Here is an 18089-nt window from a genome sequence, read left to right on the forward strand (position 1 = left end):
TTGGATTTAACTAATGAAATCAACCAGCAGGAAATAAGAGGGTGGGAGGGGAGAGTGAGTAGTGCTTCTTCCCCAGTACTGCATCTTGATCAGAAGCAGCGCATCAACATTCATCTCCTAAAGGCTACAGCTCCTGTCAAGTGGCCTTCTCCCATAGCACAGGCACAACCAGCAACAGCTCACCCTGACTTCCCCCTCTTCTCATAGCTTCTTCCGGGTTAGGGGTTGCAATGACTCTCCAGTGTTGCTAGTCCCTTGTGTCTCACCATCCTTAGTGGTTTCCTTCACCCCTGCCAACATTGTCAATAGTCCCTTCATTAAACTCTCCTTAATTACCATGCTCGAGGGCACCATGTCCCTGCCAGGGCCCTATGAGAGGCAGTAACTATGGGTTTGGCCTCTTGTGTTCCCATGACTATGTTTCTCTGTAGCCCTCACAGTATCTAACTCACCGTGGGGGCTTAAATAGACATTTTTTGAAGGAAAAAATAAAACTAAATATGAGCTACCATGTCTGAATTAAAATTTTATAATTCATAGGAAAAAAAGTCTATGCACTCAACTAGTAAGATTTACCTTCAACTAGTACTGACAATCAAGTAGAGTACTCACACTATTTCTTTTGTCCTTAGTGTTTTACCTACAATATTAATGCATCTATTTTAAAATGAATCACATATTTAGATCCATTTATTCTTCTGGGAAAATTTAGACTCAGATAAATTGGAGTCCTTGAATTGAAATTTCTATTCTTTTTTCCTTTTCTCTTTTTTTTTTTTTTTTTGGTAGTACTAGGGTTTGAACTTGGGGCCTTATGCTTGCTAGGCAAGTGCTCTACCATTTGTGCCACTCCACCAACCCTTTTTTATGTCCGGATTTCCAAGGCAGGGTTTTGCAAACTGTTTGCCTGGGTTGGCTTTGAACCTCCATTCTCCTGATCTCTGCCTCCTGAGTAGCTAGGATTACAGACGTGAGCCTCCAGTGCAGCTGAATTTCTTTCTTGATGCCCCAGTCATTCCAGACTGTGCCTGTCCCCACTCCCAGCTTTCTCTGGACATGATTTGTCATACCTCAACCTCGTGGATAAAAATTAAATAAATTCAATGAGTAGACAAGCATAAAGTCTCAGCTTTTTCACCTGCTTATTGACTTCCTGTTCTACAGAATGTCCAAGGTGCTGCTAACATACGTCTGACACTTGGAGGTGAGAAAAGAAGTGTGTTTGCTCTGTGATATGGAGATGCAAAGCTAGGTGGACACAGCTAACCTGGGGAACAGGTTAGACTACTCCCTGAGCAGTGATCTTCCTAAAGGACAAAGACTGGCACCTCTTGCAAGTTTACTCGACACAGGTAGCCTGGTCTTCTTTCCTCAGTGCTATGCCTTAAGTAATGCTCAGGCTCTTCTGTGTTGTCTTTAGAGTAACATCATGGCACCTAACTATGAAATACATGCTCCCCAAACCATGCTTGCGTGAACAGCACTGTTATCTGATGAGCATCCTTTTAACATAACTGCTGTTGTTCACCAGGAATAATGTTGCAGTTAGTGAAACTACAGCCATCATTCCTTGAAGAACTGTTTGGTAGTTTGTTAGGTCAGTAAGTGGAACAGCAGGTTGCTTGTGGTGGGAGTACCAGGGTCTTACTGTCTAAAACCTTCACAATGGTGAATGTAGCAAGATTGAGAGTTACAACCATCAGCCTTGAGGGACTAAAAAAAAGGAAAACTTATTTCAGTGTATGAGTCATCATTTCAACTACTATAGAATTAAATCAGAGAGATCACCTAAGAAGTCAGAGAGAAAGAAAAAAAACACTATTATGAACTAACTCCAAATTTTTATTTTATAAAAGAAAACACAATTCATGATTAATTAGTAGCAAAGAGCTACATACTGATCCTCACCTGATGTTTCCAACATTATTCCATCTTTTTTCCCCAAGATGGAATTGTGGGGTAAAGCCAGGTGGGTTTTCTGAAGGTAAATATAACAACCACTATAAAATGTAGAGGGGTTTAATCCTCTCCAATTTCTGACCTTTATTGCATTTTGACACTATTTGAAGTTGAGATTCTACCAGCCTACCCACCCTCTAGAGATAAGAAGTAAATAATCAAATGACCCAAATAAGATTTAGTCCTAGAAAGAAGGAGATGGAGGGTGGTAAGCAAAAGAAGCAGTAGCAGGGGAGTTACACTTTGAGCTTTAACATCATGGCTTTCTTCATGAGGAGAGAGGTTGACATTTTTTTCCCAAGATGCTCTTCTTTACAATTATAAATATGGCAACTTCCTATAACTTCTATGATGATTCTTTTTTTTTTAAGTCTTCATTTATTTTTATTTTTTTGAGGTATTGGGGTTTGAACTCAGGCAGGTGCTTTACCACTTGAGCCACTCCACTAGTCCTCTATGGTGATTCTTAAGAATTAAAAACAATCTGAAACCATTTCTTCATGACAAGTAAAATGGCTTTAAAAGGCAAGCAAGATAGATATAGAAACATCTTGTACTCCCACCAACCACAAATAGTTCAGGTTAATATTAGAAAACGAGAAGTATCAGGACAATTTTGCAGCAGTAACAGAAGTCTTTGGGTTGAATAATTGAATTAGAGACAGCTAGCCTAGCTTTATGAAAGCAATACCTGTGTACCTTAACAGCTGGAGTGCTTTAGAGGGCATCACTCTCTCAGAAAGAAAATGGGACACAATGGATGTCATATAATTATTAAAAAGCCATTGGATGTTGTTAACAAGGAAGATTATTGGCTAACACCACATCTATTGTGTAAGGTAAAATAGCTTGTTGGATTAAAAAATTGTTCAAAACCTACAAAAAGTGAGTGAATGTTAATGGTAATTTTTTTTTAACTGAAGAGTGGTTATCAGTAAGGGTGAAATAATAGCTTTGAAAGCAAATGTCTCAAATTGGACGAATACACATAATCCAACCTCATTATATTAGGCTATCACAGTTCCTCTTCTGACACCTCATACTAAAATTCCAGGTGTTTTTAACCCTATTATGTTTACCATCTTGTGATAACCTTCCTTCTTGAAGAAGAGGTAGAAAAAAGAGAACGGTTAATAGAATACAGTTCAGTGTATTGTGATTATTGGAGCACAATGCCTTGACTTTTTCAATTTAGCTATCTCAAAATTACACATACATATTTCCCTCTACCTGTAAAGCTAATATAACAAAAATCAATCTAGTCATATTATTATTTTGATATCTATATACAAACTTGGTTTATGGAAAATTATTAACATATTATATATCTACAAACAAGTAGATAATGGATCTGACTCATTATGGTCTATCAAAAAAGACTCTGCTACACAAGTTAGAATGGCTGAAAAAAGAATTTATTAATTTGTTTTTTGTGGCAATGCTGGGGGTTGAATTTAGGGCCTCATGCTTGCTAAGCAGGTGCTCTACCACATGAGCCAAACCACAGGACCTTTATGTATTGGTTATTTTTGAGATAGGGTCTTGCTTTATGCTGGGGTGGGCCCTAACTGTGATCCTCCAATTTGTGCTTCCTGCATAGCTGGGATGACAGTTGTACCATTTCGCTCAGCTGTTGGTTGAGATGGGGTCTTTTGAACTTTTTGCCTGGGCTGACCTCAAACAGTGATACTCCTGATCTCTGCCTCCCAAGTAGCTAGGATTAGAGACTTGAGCCACCTTGCCCCACCCAATCAGTTTTTTGGGTTGTTTTATTTTTGTATCCAATTCAACCATAAAAATAGGGGTAGAATTCCCAAAGCAATGTCTTTTACATTGAGTCTGGTATTTTTAAAAAGTTTGTTTGGTTTTGATGACTTAGGGCAAAGAAAATTGTATTTTTCTGCAATTTTTCCTAAGCAACTTTTAAAGAAAAAATAAAATGAACCATTAATAGGATAGATTCTAGGCCAAGTAAGTCAGTGAAAATACTCTAAGTTATAACCTGACTATAAATCCATGCCATAGTTTAAAGCAGATTTTTTTTTTTTTGGCAGCACTGAGGTTTGAACTCAGGACCTTACACTTGCTAGGCAGGTGCTCTACCACTTGAGCCACTCCACCAGCCCTAAATCAGATTTTAAAAGTTAAAAACCTTCTGATCTATTTATGAAGTCTTATGGAGAACTGATATTCATACTGATAAGTATTTGTGCATATGTAATTATCTCTTAATGATGACAGTTATTTTGATAATAAGAAACTGTTTAAAATTCACTTAAACACAATAGTTCTGATTCAGCAACTTGAATAAAAAGTAAAGCCCTATATTGCACATAAACACTTGTTCCTTAATATTTTTCTAGTAAATATATATTTGTTTTGCTGGATATAAACACATTGAGTAATTACAGTAGAGAATGGATTTCAGTGGCAGAGTATAAAAGATAAAAGATGTCTTAAAAAAAGTTCAGTGCCGCCTGTAAATCTTGGCTACTTGGGAGGCAGAGATCAAGAGAACTGCTGTTTGAATCCAGCTTGGGCAAATAGATCGTGAGACCCTATCTCAAAAATGACCAACACAAAAAAGAGCTGGTGGAGTGGCTCAAGTGGTAGAGAATCTAGTAAGCGTGAGGCCCTGAGTTCAAGCCCCAGTACTGGCTTTTCACCAAGATGTCACTGAAAGCATAGAAGGAAGCTCCTGCCCTTCCCAAAGCCAAAGCAAAGGCTTTAAAGGCCAAGAAGGCAGTGCTGAGAGCCACAAAAAAGAAGATATGCAGGTGGCCCAAGATGCTATGGGTTTGGAGGCAACCCAAATACCCTCCTAAGAGTGTCCCCAGGAGAAACAAGCTTGACCACTATGTCATCATCAAGTTCCCCCTCACCACTGAGTCAACCATAAAGAAGACAGAAGACAACAACACACTGTGTTCATTGTGCACATCAAGGCCAACAAGCACCAGATCAAACAGGCTGTGAAGAAGCTCTATGACATTGATGTGGCTAAGGTCAATAACGCTGATCAAGTCTGATGGACAGAAGAAGGCATCTGTTCTACTGGCTCCTGATCATGATGATTTGGATGTTGCCAACAAAATTGGAATCATCTAAACTGAGTCCAGCTGGCTAATTCTAAATACACATTTTTTCACCATTAAAAAAATATTAAAAAACCAGAACTGCCAAAAAAAAAAAAAAAAAAGTTCAGTGCACCTGGGTGCCAGCGGTTCACATCTGTAATCCTAACTACTTGGGAGTCCGAGATCTGGAAGATTATGGTTCAAGGCCAGCCTGGGCAAATAACCAGACCAAAATGGACTGGAGGTGTGGCTCAAGTGGTAGAGCACCTGGTTTGCAAGCACAAAGTCCCAAGCTCAAACCCTGTTCTTCCAGAAAAAATTAAAAAAAAAAAGTTCAGTGCAGAGCTGGAGTCTTGGCTTAAGTGGTGGAGCACCTGACTAGTAAGTATAAGGTCTTGAGTTCAACCCCCAATATCACCAAAAAAGAAAATTTTCAGTGTATCCTAATTGTTGTAGTGGTTAATACATCAAAAAAATTCATAGAACTGGTGCTCCCTTTGGCAGCACATATACTAAAATTGGAACGATACAGAGAAGATTAGCACGGCCCCTGAGCAAGGATGACACACAAACTTGTGAAGCATCCTGTATTTTTGTGGGCTTTACATCTAGGGCAAATATAGCAATGTGATTGGACTTGGGTCACATGATAAGGGGTGAGCACTCACGGGAAGTTTGGGGATACCTAAAAAACCCAAAAATGATAGTATTTGATGTCCCCACTACAGAGGAACTAATATAAAAACTTTAAAGCAACAGAGGTCAATATGAGAAGGGGATCAGGAACTAGTGAAAAGGTCAGGCAGAGATGAATCGACTTGGGATGTAACACATTTGTACATGGAAGCAATGCTAGGAATCTCTCTGTATAGCTATCCTTATCTCAACTAGCAAAAATGCTTTGTCTTTCTTATTATTGCTTATGTTTTCTCTTCAACAAAATTGGAGATAAGGGCAGAACAGATTCTGCCAGGAAGCGAGGGAGGGGATGGAGGTAGGGGGGAGAAATGGCCCAAACAATGTGTGCACATATGAATAAACGAATAAAAAAATTCATAGAACTGTACACCAAAAAAGTCAATTTTACCGTATGAAAATTCAAGCAAAATTATTTATGTTATTTATTTGTGCAGTGCCAGGAACTGAACCCAGGGCCTAGTTCTTCCTAGGCAAGTACTCTATACCACTAAGCTGTATCTTCAGCCCTCAAAATTAACTTAAAAAAAATAGCTCAGCATGTAACAAATGGTTCAGGTTTTTTTGAATGTGCTAACTACTGAAAGATAAAATATAATCTATGCATGTAATAAGTTTGTAAATAATGCTAAGACTATAAAGAATAAGGAAAAATGTTTTAAAATACATACCAAAAAAATAGAGCTTTCCTAAGGGAGAATTTCAAAGCTATCTTCCCAACATCATCTTAGAGCCTCAAAACATGAAAAAGCCTTTTTAGGATTTATAGTTAGAAATAACTATTTCCCTGAGTTGTTACTAAAAACTATTTTTAAATTGTGTTTGCATCATAAACAAGAAGGGATCTTAAAGAATCACTTGATTGCCTACAGGCAAGTGTAATTCAAGCTATGTAGCCAGATCTTCCTAATTTCTTCTTAGGGATCTCTAAACAGAGATTCCACGATGGTTGCCAATCCACATATTCTTGTATTTTACCACTGAGAATGTCAAGTTGAGGATGTGAGTCTGTGTTCAGCTGAAATAGCTCTTATTCATCCTGCTATGATACGTTGTGCTCATAGAAATGCCTGTGAGACATTTCTTCATAGTGGCTCTCCTCAGCACTTTGAGCTCTCCACTTTATATTATTATTATTATTTTACTAATGTTACCCACTTCTCTGGATGTCTCATTTCTCTTTCACTGATCCTTTAGCCACCTTTAGAAAGCTCTATCAGGTACCTGAACTTGGAGCCAAGAGAGTGGTCCCTTCTACATCCTGCTCAGAGCATGGAGAAAAAACGAACAGCTGTTTGAGTGGGCCACCTACATTCACCCAAGGATGAGACCCATCTTGTGACAAAGCAAAGGGATTCAGTGAAGCATTTGTTTTCTATTGTGGGGTTTCTACAAAGTTGCCGTCATTAACCATATAAGACAGAACTGGTAGCAGCTGGAGAGTGGGTGCCTGCGGAAACACTGAGGAGACAAACCCTGCAGATTACAGGCCACTTCCTTGACAAGAGCAATAGTGGGTCTGAGGAGGAAGCCAACGATTCATGGCTTGGATAAAGCAAAAGTCTTATCTAATTGCCTGTCCTAGTCTGTTGGAGCTGCTATAAGAAAATGCCACAAATTTGACGGCTCAAAAAACAACAGAAATTTATTTCTCACCATTCTGGAGACTGGAAAGTCTAAGATTAAGACAAATTCTGTGTCTGGTGAGACCTCCTTTCTGGCATGTAAATTGTTGTGTTATTACAGCAAAACGGAAGAGTGGGAACCCCTGTGGGGTTTCTTCTGTAAGGTCAATCATTCCTTCAAGACTCTGTACCTTCATGACCTAATCACCTCCCAAAGGCCCCAGCTGCTAATACTATCACTTTGAGGGTCAGGATTTCAATATGTGACTTTTGATTGGTCATGGTGGTACCCACCTGTTATCCCAGCACTCAGGAGGCTGAGGCAGGAAGGTTGTCAGTTCAAGGCTGTCTGGGCTGCATAGTGAGACCTTGTCTCAAAAACAAAAACAAACAACAACAACAAAAGAAAAACCAAAGTAAATTAAGGGGAGAACACAACATTTAGGTCATAGCATTCCACCCTGACCCCCCCAAATTCATGTCCTTCTAGCAAGCACAATTCACTCCATCTCAATAGTCTCAACAGTCTCATTCCAGCCTCAATTTCTAAAGTCTAAGGTCTGGAGTCTCATCTAAATATCACCTTTTTTAAAAAAAGGGCAAGGATGGATGGAATTGGAGAACATCATTCTGAGTGAGGTTAGCCTGGCCCAAAAGACCAAAAATCGTATGTTCTCCCTCATATGCGGACATTAGATCAAGGGCAAACACAACAAGGGGATTGGACTATGAGCACATGATAAAAGCGAGAGCACACAAGGGAGGGGTGAGGATAGGTAAGACACCTAAAAAATTAGCTAGCATTTGTTGCCCTCAACGCAGAGAAACTAAAGCAGACACCTTAAAGCAACTGAGGCCAATAGGAAAAGGGGACCAGGAACTAGAGAAAAGGTTAGATCAAAAAGAATTAACCTAGAAGGTAACACACACGCACAGGAAATCAATGTGAGTCAATGCCCTGTATAGCTATCCTTATCTCAACCAGCAAAACCCCTTGTTCCTTCCTATTATTGCTTATACTCTCTCTACAACAAAATTAGAAATAAGGGCAAAATAGTTTCTGCCGGGTATTGAGGGGGTTGGGGGGAGGGAGGGGGCGGAGTGGGTGGTAAGGGAGGGGGTGGGGGCAGGGGGGAGAAATGACCCTAGCATTGTATGCACATATGAATAATAAAATAATAAATAAATAAATAAAAATTTAAAAAAGGGCTAGGGAAGTGACTTAAGTGATAGAGTGCTTGCCCAGCAAGTGCAAAGCCCTAAATTTAATCCCTAGAATACCTCTTCTCTTACCCCTGCCCCCAATAATCCTCTTTGGCTTGAAGCTCTGCTCTTCAGCCGACTGACTGAGGCAAAGATCCCTGCCCTCCAGATTCACTGCAGTGGGGGTCCTGCCTCCTTGGCTTTGCTGTTCCCACAGCTCTGGGTGGCCTGCCCATATGCCTTTGCTGGGCACAGCCATTGCCATAGTTCTCAGCGGTAGGAGTCATGAGCCTGCAATCTTCCCAGGCTGGAATTTCATATCAGTGGTTCTATTGTCTTGGGGTCATCAGATTGGTCCCATTCTCCACTGGGCTTTGCCCAAGTAGGGTCCTCCGTGGTAGCCCTGCTCTTGCCTACATTCTCTACTTGGGCTCCCTGGTTCTCTTGGCCTCCTTTGAAATCTAGCTAAGGGTAACCACATTCCCATCACTTTGCTGGGTACAGCACCCCCTGGACCAGTCTTTGTGGCTGAGGGGCACCAGAAATTGAGAAGTGTAGTTGAGCATGTAAGCGGAGCTGGGCAATGGCAACCCCTCCCTTGAAATCATTCTGCTCCCAAGTTTGGGTACTCTGGACCTTTGATGGGAGGAGTAGCTCCATGACTTCTGACATGTTTTAAGGGGTCTTTCTTTTCTTGTCTTGGACAATTATTTCTGGCTTCCGTCTAGGTGCTAATAACTCCACGGTCTTGACACATAGCACATGGCTTCTCTTGAGATGGTCATTAATCTTTTTAAACAATTGTTTAGTTATACCCTTGCTCTCTTCTAAGAAGAAAGGTTTTGGTTTTTGCTTTTTTGTTTTTATTCCAGTATAAGTAAGCTGAGGATTTTCCAAGTTCTTTTTTTTTTTTTTTTTTTGACAGGGTCTTGCTGGCCTTTGAACTCTTGATCCTCCTGCCTCAGCCTCCCCAGTACTGAGATTACAAATGAGAGTCACCACACCTGGACTGGATTTTCAAAAGTTTTGAGCTCTGCTTCTTTTGATTAATAATTCCATCTTGAACTAATTCCTTTTTCCTCAAATTTTATTATAAGCAGGAACCAGTGGGCTCCTTCAACAATTTGCTTAGAAGTTTCCTCAGTCAAGATTCCAGTTTCTTAATTTCCAAGTTCTGCTTTCCACAGAACAGTAGGACATGAGTACAACTCAGTCAAGTCCTTTAGTATTTTACAGCAAGGATGGCCTTTCCTCTTGCTTCCAATAATATGTTCCTTATTTCCATCTGAAACCTCAAAGGCATGGGGTTTACTGCCCATATTTCTACCAACAGTCTGTTTCCAGCCATTCAAGTATTCTCTAAGGAGATTCAGGCTCTCTCTGTAGCTCTCCTGGTTTTCTTCTGAGCCCTCACCAGCATTGTTCTTTATGGTTCATTTTTAACAGTAAAGGCTTTCTCTAGCATGCGGTTCAGAACTCTCCCAGTTACCTCGTTTCTGTTCTAGCACTAGCCTATCTTCACTCTGATTTCCTGTTTTAGTCTGTTCAGGCTGTTAAAACGAAATACCATAAACTGGGTAGCTTAAAAACAATAGAAATTTAAGCTGGGTGCCAATGACTCATGCCTATAATCCTAGCTACTCAGGAGACTGAGATGAGGAGGATCAAGGTTCAAAGCTAGCCGGGGCAAGTAGCTCAAGAGACCCTATCTTGAAAATACTCAACCCAAAAGCAGGGCTGGTGTACTGGCTCAAGTGGTAGAGAGCCTGTCTAGCAAGCATAAGACCCCTGAGTTCAAATCTGAGTCTCACCAAAAAAACAACAACACAATAAAAATATATTTCTTACCATTCTGAAGACTGGAAATTCTAAGACTAAGGCAGATTCAGTACCTAGTGATCGTCCACTTTCTGCCTCGTAGATGTCAATTTCTTGCTGTATCCTCATCCGGTGTGAAGGGTAACTAAGTTTCCTCAGGCATCTTTTAGAAGGGCACTAATCCTAATCCTATCCATGGGAGCTCTACCCTAGTGACCTAATCACCTCTGCAAAGCCCTGCTTTCTAATGCCATCACCTCGGGAGTTAGAATTTCAGCATATGAATCTGGAGAGGCCACACTCTGCCAGGGCATTGGCCAGATGCTAATGCAAACTACTGATGCTCAATTTGTTATTTAAAGATTGCCTTAGTCCATTAACTTCCATTAGCCCCCTTTGCTTCTGCAATTTCTTCATACTGGACTGCGATGCCTTCTAGCAGTCCTTCCAGCTCTTATACCTGGGTTTCATTCCCCAGTAAGGGCTCTGTGTTTGTGTCTCCCTGCCTAGACCCCTAAGGCCCCTTAATAACTGTTAACTTCCACCTTAGACTTACCCAGTGGCAGGATCTTCACCTGTAGATCTAGCTGAAGCAAAAGCATTACTAGTTGAGCTTAGCTCTGTAGCATGAACATCTGAGTTAAGAAAGGATTATTAAGAGAAAGCCATAGGAAGTGTTGGAGAACACTAGCCCTACAAAAAAAAACAAAACGAAACGAAACAAACAAACAAGACAGGATGATGGTGCAGTCTGAGCAAGTTTCTCTAAAGGGAGATGGCTTCAATTTAGTATAACTAACACAGAATACAAAAAAGAAAAAGAAATAGTCCAACAAGTTCACACTAACAAAAGGAAGAAGGATGGCATTGTCAGAACAATTATGAAAGCAAGTAAAAATTTCACCTTTCATCTGCTAGAAAGAGGAGTTAATATCATGAAAACTTAATCATAATGAAATACTTTGTTGAATGGTACTTGTTCCTATATTAATAAACCAATACCTACATGCACAAGGTTGAGTTTAAAGAAACTAAAAAGTTAAGATGGTAGGATTAAAGATTCCTTTCATTTTCCTTTTTTATAAGTATATATATTTTCTAAATTGTTTGGAAAGAACTTTTAGAAATAGAAAATAAAAATAAATAAAACTCTAGTTTTTTTATTCCTTCCAAATTAGCATTCTATTCATGAAACAGGAGCATAATAGTCCAAAGTTGCTGCTAATTTCATCAAGATGTAGCTACTGTGTGCTTAAATTATGATGGAAGATGAGAAATACATTTTACAGAAAGTAACAATAATATTATAGCTTTATAATTTATGGATGTGATCTCAAACATGAAGCTATTTGAAAATATTTGCGTGAGATTTTTTTCCTTTTCTTTTCATCTGGATTCATGATACTATTTAACCACATTTTGGTAGTCACCAAACTTTAAAAAATGTCAGTATTATTATATATTCTATCCATTTCTCAACATCAGGATTAGTCAGCTTTGACACTATCAATATTCTTTATTGTGGAGTGCTATCCTCTGCATTATTGGGTGTTTAATACTATTCCTGATCTTTACACATTAGAAGATAGCTGTGGCAACCAAAAAATGTCTCCCAACATTGCCAACTGCCCCCTGGGAGACAAAATCACCCCTGGTTGAGAAACACTTCTCTATAGTAAGTTGTTGCTATCCAATTATTTTGATTATCTTTTTAACCATTACCTACTACCCTGGCTGCATTAATCATGCCAAGATTCACAGGGATCACAATTATTAAAGAAATTACAGATTTACTCTGGCACTCAGACACTTACTATCAGGCTATTAGTCAAAGTCTGGGAATATTAAAGGAAAAACTTCCTATAATTACAAAAAAATAAAAGATTACACAAAAAGAGTTTAGATTTTGGTTGTATACTGAAATCAAATTGCATTCATTTGTTGACTTGGTCTGAATGACTCAAAGACAATGTTGTTATTCACTCTGACAACACAGCAAATACTGACACATGTTGTACAAAGAAGAGGCGCTGCTTCATGTGTTTTACTTGTGTGTGTGAGAAGTGAATGACTCATCAGATGCACAAGCAGGCATGTCTTCTCCTCCTTTAATGTCACTAGTCATTTTTTTATTACCTTTTTAAATTCAAAACTCTAGTTCAGCTGCACCCACAATCAAAATTCTATTGTAACATAAAGATTAAATATCTTACTTTTATTTCATGTAAATAAGCATTATAAATGGTCATAGTTAATATCATAAACGATAAAGATTTTCTGTCACTGTTCTAGATTACAGTGATGTTTGTTTCCTCACTGTGGATGGTAGATGGTCTTTTGTCTCTTCTAAATGCCCCAATCCTCATGGGATAATTAAATATGACCCATAAGCAAAATTAAATTTTAAGAGGATTTATTTTTCCAAATACATGGCCTTGATTTATACTATCATCCTCCATTTTTCTTTCAAAATTTTCTAAAATAAAATGTGAGTTTGAAAACTTATTTCATTTAAAATGACTCTTTAAAAAAAAAAAAAGGAAACAGTGTAGTGGGATGCCGGGATTGCATTCATCCCAGCATGCCCCACCACTGTTCTTTGGATGGCAATCACAGGACCCAGACATCAAGCTGTGGAAGAGAGTCTTCCAAGCAACAGCATCTGGCTCTTTGGCAAACCGAACAGGCAGTTGCCCTGGTGGCTTTGGAGTTGCCTCTGGGTCTGTCACAGAGTAAGGCTGCTGATGGAGTGTCTGGATTCTCATCACCTTTTCATTTCACCATCTTTCTCATATACCTTTTGGGCATCAAGAGACTCAGTCTTTCCACAAGGCAAATGCTGCCTTCCTGAAGCCTAATGAATCTTTATATAAACCCTGTTATATCTCATAAGTCTCCCTTTCCATTGCCCACATCCCTTACGGAGGTGCAAAAATAGGCAAGCATCCTGGCATCAATAACACTAGCTTTCTATTTCATACCCCACCTGCAGAGAGAGTCAGAAATTAAATGTTCTATTGTCAGTTCTGAATATTTTAAGCCTGTGCTTTTCACCTTCTTTACTTCCAACAGATCTCTTTGCCAGTTAAATTTAATGAATTAATACTTATAATCTGAATATCTGCCTAATCTCATGGAAACTTTTTTTTTTCATTCTTAAGATTGCACAATATAAGCTGGTAAGGTGGTATAAGGACTATAGGGGCTTAGTTTGAAGAATTATGGCACTTAAAAATCCTAAGTGCAGTCCTTGGAACAAGCACACACCTTGAGCACCAGAATAAGCAGCTCTGGAACAAAGGGGCTCTCATATCCTCTTAGCTGTGAAGGAAATTTAAGGCCAAATTCAGAAAGTAAAGAATGAGTTTTGGGGATGTTTTAAGATTTAAAAAAAAGACAAAACCCAAAACCCAACCTTCTGAATAATTTGCATGAAGAGCATGAATCAATATGACCTCTTTCCAGACTACACACTATGCATGGGTACACCAGACCCACACATCATGCCCTAAAGACAAAATAGCTATTGGTAAGGATATGGCTCAAGGACTCTAGTGCGTCCAAAGAGACATAGATCCCTGAGATCACTTTATAAGAGGTAACATTTAGTTCCTTCTGCCAAAGTCCATCAGAAAAAAAGGCTTTATACAGTGACCATCTCATTGTATGATCAAGAGACTCAGTACTAATTTGTCACTTGATCACTACAATCAATAATTCCATCAATAGCCTATGGAAAAACTCATCATAATATTTGTTTTATAGATAGGAAGCAAATAAAAAATGGAGGAGAATCATCATAAGAAAAACTATGTTTGAATGTAGGTCACAACATAAGAAATTCTACATTTAAAGGGAAATAAAACCTGTCAGTTTCCAAAACTGGCAAGCAGTTGAAGCTAAAAACAAACAAATAAATATGTAATATGCATTTCTATTTCAGAAAGGCAGTTCTAAAAAGTGAAGTCATGTTTATAAGTATTTTGAATATTTTTACATTCCTTTAGAAATAAGAATACAATGATGACATATATCGTCTTTTAGACAATGGCTACAAGAATATAGCGTTAAATCTAGCTTGTTATTACTCACATTAAAAATTATCTTCTTCTGGAGAGTACATAATCTGTCTAAGCACATGATAACTCATACACTCAGTTGCCTTCTGATTTTATATTTTAGAAACAAATCAAATTTGAACATTAAGAGTCATGTACTTTGGTCAGTTCATGTAAACAACTCCTACAGCGTTCCCCAGGAACACTACAGAGGAAGATCTGCACAAGTACTTACAACCCTGAGCGTCTGACAAATCTCTCTAGGCTTCAGTTTTGTGGAAAAGAAAGTAGATAATGTGAATTTTTACAGCAAATGTTTATAACTATCTGCATTTTTGAAATGAGAAAGTCTCCAGACATAGTCAATTCCAGACAATTGCCTAATACATAGCAGGTTCTCAAATAAGAATGAATGTGAATTCATGTTACAGCTCACTGTAAAAAATAAAATAAAATACATAAACAAACAAACAAAACTTGTGTTATGGAGACTTCATAGATTGAAAATCACACATCTTTAAGATAAATCAGACTTCAATGAAAGTATTGCACATGAAAAGTAAATGTGTCCATTCTACCATGTCTGAACAAATTGATTACTAGACCAAGTTAATCCAAATATGCAAACAGATTTAAGACTATATGGTCTGAGCCTGGAGTGATGCCTCATGCCTGTAATCCCAGCACTTGGGAGACTGAGTGAGGCAGGATAATTGTGAGTTTGAGGCCAGCCTGAGCTACACAGTGAGTTCAAGGCCAGCCTAGGCTATATGGCAAGACCCTGTCTCCCCTCCATTCCCCCAAAGATTATCTAGTTTATGTAAAATGTTTTTTGCTTCATTAGGATTCAACTATAGCTGAAGCTATAGTTATACAGTGCTAAATAAAGTAATGGGATTGCTTGGTTTATCATAGAAAATGACTTAATTGATGTGACCTATTCCTGGTAAATATCTAGTGTCTACAGACTGCCTCTTTGTCAGAAAACTCCTTTACTGAGGTCTTTGCTACTTCTGTTTTGTTGTTAAACAGTAGGAAAAGATCAGGATAAACTCAAGTCCATGATTCTGCTGATATTCAATACCTACAGACCATGCCTTTTTCTTCTGTGTTTTTCTGACACATTTTGCTCATGAAATACAAGAGAGCAAGAACCAAAAGGATACTACTTGTCCAAAAGTAACCCAAAACATAACGTCTGCATTTGGTCTCATCTGTGCGTCCCTATGTGATGATTCTAATTGTCATATCCAGGAGCTACAAATTGGAAGCAATTATATCTTTCATTTTTTGCTATTCGTTAGATGAATAAGCTGTCAGGAAACTGCCATTTAAGCTAAGAGTTACTGTCTGTTGCTGGACTAGCGTAAATGGTATTCAATAAATGATTAGGAATGTCATTATTGAGTGGCTATCCAAAGTCAGACACGTGCTAATAAAGATGCCTCTAAGCACCCATAGGTTAAATGCCAAGAAACAGATCCACAAGTACAGCAAGTCTATTATTGCTCTTATTGTTGTGCAAGCAAAATGTAGGGTTCAAGCGATCCCCAAAAGACAACCCTTTCTTACTGGTCCAGGAGACCTGGTCCTCTCCTTCCTACCCAGCTCACACACATGGCCTCACCAAAAGCAGACATCAGTGCTTGGTTGACAAGTCATAACTGGAGTACTTCGACTTTTCCCATCTTGAAAATATATGCTCTAGGTACCGCATGCAGGGAGGCTGCTCCTAGACTGAGGTGGGGAGGAAGAGAAGGTTCCTAGGCCACAACAAGTAGCTCATAGCTGGCTCTCCACAAAATCAGGTTCCAATGCTCTAGAAATCCACCTGCCTGTCCTAAGGGAAGAAGAAGAGGAGCCTGGGCCTTCAGGGAGACCACCAGGTCTGCTTGTCTTCAGAGCCTTGAGAAGCTCCCTGACCCATGGGCAGAATCACCAGGGTCAAGTCTGCAGGAAGTCTAAAGATAAGTAGACAGATGTAGGTGGAGAAGTGGGGTATTGTTGATTGAGGGGCACTGCGGGCTGCAGAGGGAAGCAGTATTTGGGGGAAGGGGCTTTCCTGTGATGAAGCTACCTCTCAAAGGAAGAGGGTGGGTCCAGATGAGCCTTGGAGAATGGGTGCTTGCTTCTTCTTTCTCCAGGAGGCTGGATGTGTGCAAATTTCCTCAGGGAACCCTGGGAAATCTGACTACTCTTGCTTCTCACATAGACACCTTTCATAAGTTCAGGCCTCAGCAATATATCTCTCCCTGAAGGTGCATGCAGCTGGTCAAAGCCACTCTCCAAAGGTGTGCGCTTCCCAATTGCCCTTAGGTGAAGGGAAATAATGGCTTGGCCTAGCTGCATCTGCGTCCTGCAGCTGCGCCCTGGTCCACATTAGGGCGGGGCGGGGGGGGGTGTGCACTGGAGTACTGAGGGGGGACGCCCTGACTGAGAGATGCATTGGGAAAGGGACAGGGGCAAAGCCGTTTGCAAGTGCTGTAGTACATCAAGCAAGAAGGGTCTAGCCCTTCGCAAGCAGCGAAACATCGCTTAAGGACCCAACTTATGTCTGTCCCTTCCCCCAGCCTATACCCGCCCCAGGGACCTGGGAAGACGGCTCGCGTCCTCCCACCCGGGAACGCAGCTAAGGCCACCGCTTGTTCGGCGCCGAGGCGGGAACCGGGGGTCTCCAGTCCCCCGGCAGGCTCCCGCAGCTCGCCTCCCTGGCTCCGAAGCTGCCGGCGCGAGTTCTCAACTGGCCGCGTCTGGCCCACGCGGGCAAAGCTCGGAGCACCTCGCTGTCTCCTCCCAGCCTGGAGCCGGGACGTGCTAGGGTCTCTCAAAGGTCTGGACGCCTGGCTCCAGACACACACGCGCGCCCGCGAGCACACTCGAGACCCAGAGGGACAGGCGCGCGCGCACGCTTGGCTCGCTCCCCCGGCCGGATTGCTGCAGAGGGGGCGCTTTGCAAAACTTGGTTGATTCGCCCGATGGCCATGTGCGCTCAGACGGTGCTTGCGCACCCTCTGAACGTACCCTCAATTTTACAAGGTCCCATCTCACGACCACCACCAACTTTTATATAGATGAATCAGAACAGAACCCAGTCTCCGAGGCAGCCCAGTCGAGTTCGTTCAACTTCTCAAAATGCACCAGGTGGCTCTGAGCCTCCAAATCCTCCAGCGCTGGGACTAAGGCCGCCGTCACCAGGCTTGGCGCGCGCCGGCGGGAGGGCGCAAGGTTCGCGCGACAACCCAGCAGCCCGGGCGACTCGGGCGGGGCGGCGCAGCCCGGGACCCAGCGACCCGCGGGCAGTGGCTCCCGGCCCCATGCCGCACTTGCCCGAAAATAGTCCGTCTGATCACAGTTGACCCCGGCGCTTAGCACCTTAAGAAACCCCAAATCAAGCGTGGGTGCACTGGGGAAGGAGGGAGCCCGGGGCGTTTGCACCGTGTACCTCAGGTATGAGCACTTTTCACTGACATTGATGCAACTACATTAGAGTTAATGGCAGCAGCCTGTTTCTCATTATTAATTGTCTTTGTGTTTGGATAAAGTATGTAATCTTCTTCTCAACCACACCATTAAAATAGGTTGCCTTTTCAATTAAGAACTGTAGTGAGCACAGCAGTCAATTTTCCTAATGAAGATGCATTATATTTTCACTT

The 18089-nt window shown here is 40.7% G+C and overlaps 1 non-coding gene and 1 pseudogene across 1 annotated transcript; both read left to right on the forward strand.

Moving 5' to 3' along the window:
- The first annotated feature begins 4629 nt into the window (after positions 1–4629).
- LOC109700688 (large ribosomal subunit protein uL23-like) lies at positions 4630–5099 on the forward strand (annotated as a pseudogene).
- A 425-nt stretch (positions 5100–5524) lies between these two features.
- Positions 5525–5631, forward strand: LOC141421978 (U6 spliceosomal RNA). Its single transcript, XR_012446647.1, has one exon. It is a non-coding gene; the product is annotated as a U6 spliceosomal RNA (small nuclear RNA).
- Positions 5632–18089: the final 12458 nt, after the last annotated feature.

Source organism: Castor canadensis, chromosome 3 (genome assembly GCF_047511655.1).
Source record: "Castor canadensis chromosome 3, mCasCan1.hap1v2, whole genome shotgun sequence".
In the NCBI taxonomy this organism is placed as follows: Eukaryota; Metazoa; Chordata; class Mammalia; order Rodentia; family Castoridae; genus Castor; species Castor canadensis.